Source organism: Musca domestica, unplaced genomic scaffold, assembly GCF_030504385.1.
Source record: "Musca domestica strain aabys unplaced genomic scaffold, Musca_domestica.polishedcontigs.V.1.1 28, whole genome shotgun sequence".
NCBI lineage: Eukaryota > Metazoa > Arthropoda > Insecta > Diptera > Muscidae > Musca > Musca domestica.
Window position 1 is genome coordinate 2,666,241 of NW_026712293.1, and position 6,309 is coordinate 2,672,549.

Consider the following 6,309-nt stretch of genomic DNA (forward strand, 5'->3'; position numbering starts at 1 on the left):
CCGATATTTGGTATTTTGAAGATTTTACCCACATTTTTGAACGGAATTATCTGAAAATCCACACAAGGAGTTCCTTGTGGGTACTTTATACCTCGGCAGAGAATTATCTATATATGTCCACAATATCGTATAGCCCCCATATAACGGTTCCCCCCGATAGTCGGGATTTTGATGATTTTACCCACATTTTTCAACGGAATTGTCTGAAAATCCACACAAGGAGTTCCTTGTGGGCACTTTATACCTCCGCAGAGAATTATCTATCTAGGTCCACAATATCGTATAGCCCCCATATAACGGTACCCCCCGATATTCGGTATTTTGATGATTTTACCCACATTTTTGAACGGAATTGTCTGAAAATCCACAGAAGGAGTTCCTTGTGGGTAATTTATACCTCGGCAGAGAATTATTTATATAGGTCCACAATATCGTATAGCCCCCATATAACGGTACCCCCCGATATTCGGTATTTTGATGATTTTACCCACATTTTTCAACGGAATCGTCTGAAAATCCACACAAGGAGTTCTTTGTGGGTACTTTATACCTCGGCGGGTACTTTAATCCACAATATCGTATAGCCCCCATATAACGGTACCCCCGATATTCGGTATTTTGATGTTTTTAGCCATATTTTTCAACGGAATGGTCACAAGGGGTTCTTTGTGAGCACTTTACCCACCGACAGAGAATTCTCTATATAGGTTAACGATAACGTATAGCTCCCATATATTTTGATGATTTTAGCCACATTTTCCAATCGTATTGTCTGAAAATCCACACACGGAGTTCCTTGTGAGTACTTTACACGCAGACATAGATTTGTCTTTAAAGGTCCACAATATCGTATATCCCCCCATATATCGGCACCTTCCTAATTAGATATTTTAAAGATTTTAAAGAATTTTTATTGGATTTTATTTTTTTGAAAATTTTCTAATTCGTTCCAAATGGTGGAGGGTATTCAAAGTTCGGCCCGGCCGAACTTACTGCTTTTTTACTTGTTGATTATTTATCAGTTGATTTTTAAACGGATTTGCCCAGAGATCGGTATTTTTAGTTCATAATGGTTTCTAGCTCTTGTGGCGAAACATTGTATGCATAGGTCTACGTTTTGGTATAGCCCCCATATATCGGTACCTGCCGATATTCGATATTTTGATGACTTTTGCCACATTTTTCCACGGATTTGTCTAAAAATTGATGTTTGTAGTTTATAGCCCGGTGGCAGAACATTGAACATAATTATTTCCACGATTTCCTATAGCGCACATATAACGAAACCCAACGAAATTCAGTATTTTAATAATCCTAGTCACATTTACGCACATAATTGTTTTAAATTTTGCATTTTACAAGATTTGATAGATGGTTCCCGTTTTGGTATATAACGGCCTCATTCACTTTATGTTTTTTATGATAAGTTTATTACTGGAGAACGATGGTAGTGTTTCCCATGGGGTAAGGCAGGGAATACCTAGGTTTTGGAAAGAGCCACCAATTCTCATCAGTTCCCTTGCTTATTGTCTGTGATATTCTCCCCAGAAGTTATTTAAAAAATATTTATGCTTATGAATATGTACTTTATGGCATCTATGAAAAATATTTAGGGATGTTACAAACATTTTATTAACCTATTCTATTTCGTCCGGAAGTTAGAGTGATTTTCAATGTCGGACAGGCGGACAGACATTGCTAAATCCACATAGAATTGTATGCAGATTATATTCATTATTCTTTAAATCATGTATGCCTCAAGTAAAATAAGAAGTGTATGCGATCTTTACAAAGCGCACATAATGCATTCTAGGGTATTCTAGAAGACATTGGAAAACGAGAAGAGCAGTGTCACACAAGCAGATGAATGTTCGGATACTTTCTGTAAGTTCATGATCTGAATATTTCCACAAAAACAAATTAAATGTGTTACTATGTTTTTTCGAAAGTCCCACACAGTTCCTATGTAATAACTGCACTTCAAATTAAAATATTTAAATTATTATTTAATTTGAACGAAAATACAATATTGTGAATACGATACGTAATCAATATTTATGTTATGAAAATGCACTGTTGAATAATAGACGTGAAATATTCGAAATATCAATTGGGGTGACTAAAATAAATTAAATATAACAATTTTATATACAAATTAAAAAAAATATTAAAAATTTTCTTTTAGTAAATTCAAAAATGATTAAGAGTGTTTCTTAAAATATATGTATTCTGTGGCAGTGTGTTGAAAATAAGACTCGCCGACAAATCTTAAAACAGAATAGAATTTGGCACGAAAGAATTTAAAAATATTTCGAAAATCCATAAAAATTATTATGCGGTGCGCAAACCATATTTTGAAATCTATCAATCATTCAGTACAAAGCAATAGATCTTTCGAAAGGTAATTTCGAAATGCTTTTCTTCTTTTTTCTTTCAAATATTTACTAATTTTTTAAATTATATTTCCAGCATTGTTGTCAATTTTCCACCACCGATGTTCTGGTTGATAAACTATATTACCTTTGAGTTGGTTAAACTATATGTATGTTAGCTTCGACAATGTTCGGATAAAGTCTCCTATAAATTTTTCTTGACCGTCGATTTTATGAGACAGAACACAGTCCTAAAAATACGTTAGAATCTGGGTTGGGTCAATTTGTTCTTGCGTTCGACAAGCGGAATTTCAAAGTTGACCATTTCATATCATGTTTTTACATATTCAAATTGACTATAAACTCGTTACATACCACATTCGCATTCCGACCACATTTAGTTAATTTAATTTTCTTTTTGCAAAATCCGATCTTATGATAAAGTTTGATGCGCTAGAATCCGATGTCAATAAAGAAACATTGAGAAACTCTTTAAACTTCTTTTGATGCAGATGGTGAAGGTGATCTGGATGGTTTGCGTTTGGTTCTACATTATCGTGGAATGTGGCCTGTTTCATATAACAACATCTACCTAATTGTTTCTGAAAGCGACAGGAACACTTTGTATTACATTAGCCGACCTTCAATACTAAAAATGACACCGTATTTTCGTTATTGTCTTTTCCTGTAACCATGATCTCTCATTTTAAGACGTTAAATGACAAAAATCCATGGAATACTGTGGTAAAAAAATGTTTTTCTTTTTTGTCATAGAAGTTATTTTTAAAATAACTTCTGGGGGAAATATCCCAGACAAAAAGCAAGGCAACTGATGAGGATTGGTGGATATTTCCAAAACCTAGGTATTCCTGTCTTACCCCCTGGTAAACATTACTATCATTCTCCACTAATAAACAAACGTTGTTTTTATAAAAACAACAATAAAGGGATTAAGCTTGATCATTTTGCAACAACAAAACTCTATGGTATCCCAGTATATGTGAGGTCTTCCTTCTGGCTCAGGTAAGATAAGATAAGATAAGGTAATTAAGAAAAAAAGGGGGGGGTAAACATCAATGGACACCTGTGTAAATTAGATAAGGGGGGGGGGGGGGTAAACATCAACGGACACCTTTGTAAATGAGATAAGGGGAGGGGGATATCAGTGGTCACCTGTGTAAAGGGTTATAAGAAAGGGAAGGGGGTTATCGGTAATACGTTATAACAAGTTCGGATCGATCTAGTTTAAGTGAGGTTTTATTTCACACCTAGAACAATTCAAGAAAGGGAAGGGGATTAGGGGCAATAAATTAATGTTCTTGTGTTCGAGTTGTGTGTAGTAAGAAAACAAATCCTAGTTGTTTATGTTGTTACTAAATAGACATAGAGCAATCCAACATACATTTTTGAGTTGCGGTAAAAAAATGAAGTGGAGTTAGATAATTTTGTTTGATTTGTGTGTGCGGTTTTTCTTCACACCTACAGTTTGTTTACGTTGTTGTTAACTAGAAAATTACTAGTGTTTCCTTTAAACAACTGTTTAATTAGGTAGACATTTTTTTTTTTTTTTTTTTTTTTTTTTTTTTTTTGGCGTGTGATCAGAAAAGTTTTTTTCACACGCGTGGGAACTAGAGTCAACTCAAGTGACCATTTTTGAGTAAATATTGTTGTATAAGAATGTTTACATATACGATCGTGCCTAAGGATAAACATTCAAGTGTTTTCCCACTTTTGTTTGTGTGCTTCATATCAACGTCCTCGTTTATATTTACAGTTGGATATTTACTTGCTTTATCCTTATTTGATAGGATAAATTCTAATTGTAAATGATACAATGTTGAGATAATGAAAATGTAAGATTAGAATTGTATTCAGGGTTTTTATCGGAAATAATGCTTCGTCTAGGACGTTTAAAACAGCGCACAATTTATAGAAAGTCATTCAGTCTTCAAAAACATTCTTCGTGTACAATAATGGCAGCAAGGAAATTTTCCCAATGCGAGTGGAGTGACGCAGAGTTTTTTGAGGACTTTGATGCGGATGAAGAGGTGGCAAAATTTGATGTGGATGAAGAGGTGGCAAAATATTTTAAAAAGGAAAAAGAGAGAGTCGCCAGAAGAATTGAAGAAACCTCTACATGCGGGCTTAATGGTAATGAAGGAGATTCGATTGAATTCCGTGAAGACGAAAGGATTGGAGACTTATTGGAGACTCAGTGTGGAGACTCAACATAGGGATTCTGAGCCACAACAAAATAATTTAATAATAGATTTAATTTCATTTATTTCTAATAATATAGAGCAAATCTGGTTGAAGATTTAAAGGATGATAATCCTATTAAAATATTTATAAAAAAATTAAAACAAAAAAAAAAAAAAAAAAAAAAAAAGAGAAAACAAACAAAAAAAAAATGTTTTTCTTTATATTACATTTATGGGGTTAGAAAAGGCGCAAACATATTTTATGTAGGAGGGAAAGAGAAAGATAGTGAATCTTTTGAATATAAATAGTTGTTGATGTCGAGTAAAATATCGCAGTGTAATATCAAGACTCAGAAAGCATGGATTTAATTAATTCCTTCAATAGTCTGAACTACAAAAAAACCCTTAGTATGAAGGAAATGGAAATAAATAAGCAATATGCAATTGTAAGAGCATATAAAACGCAAACGAAATATGGAAACAAGATAGTATTGAACTTGGATGATTCAATTCTATATCTGCCTGCAAGATTCCTTTCCCTAGGAGATGATGCCATAACACAATTAAGTGAAGGAGGATTTTCAATCACAAAAACACATTTGCATGAAGGGAATGACAATATGTCATATAAGTTGGAGTTACAACACATATTACCAACAGAGTTTTTTTACTCCCAATATGCATCTAATACATGAATAGAAATAAAAAAAAAAATGTAAACACATAGATTAAGTAAATAAAAGAAATATATATTTTAAAACAACACCAATTTTTATTTAATGCTATGTAGTAATGATAGATTTTTCTATAAATGCTGAATTCTACCATAAAAGAAAGTTAGTACGTAATCCAGCTTTCACCATTAAAAATGTATCGGTTCAATATTGGAAATTTAAAAACGCCAAATATCATAGAAAAGTATTTCCATAAAGAAAATGAACGATTAAAGACATTTCACTCATGGCCATTAAAAAATCCTAACCCCAGCGAGATGGCAATGTTTGGATTTTATTATACTGGCGAAGCTGACAGAGTTATATGCTATTTCTGTCGAGTTGAAATATCTTCTTGGAAAGAAGCAGATTTACCCCTTGCTGAACATATGCGTTGGTCTAGCAGCTGTCCTCTTATCAGAAGATGTAAAACCAATAATGTACCGATATGTGAAAGCGAATTTAATAGTTTATTACCAGAAAGAAGTTATGATGTATGTGGAATGCATAAATATAATGTTTCAAAAGATTTATATTTCAAAGAAACACAAATATCTATGAAATTTAATAGCTTGAAATGCTTATGCATTCTTATAACAGCGTTAGCACTTATATCATTATTAATTTTAGTGCATTAATATATTTCATATTAAATAAAATTCAAAACTTTTTTTTTTTAAATTTTTATTATAATTAGACTAGAATACATATATATTTTTTAATTACATAAATTAGAAATATTTTTATTCAATAAAAATTCTAAACATAAATGACCACAATTAAATGTATTAAATTTTTGTTTTCTTACATAATTATAAGATACATCTGTTCCTAAATATTTTAATATCTCCAAGGGAGGTTGAAGATTACCAAAGCTATCAAAATATAGTTTTTTCGTCTTATTTCTATAGTATGCTACCCAATGTGTGCCAGGTCCATTATGAGAATCAAGATTTATAATTCCAGATTCTATGTTACGTGGTTTATATGGTAGTTTATCCCGCATGTAAACTCCTCTAAAAT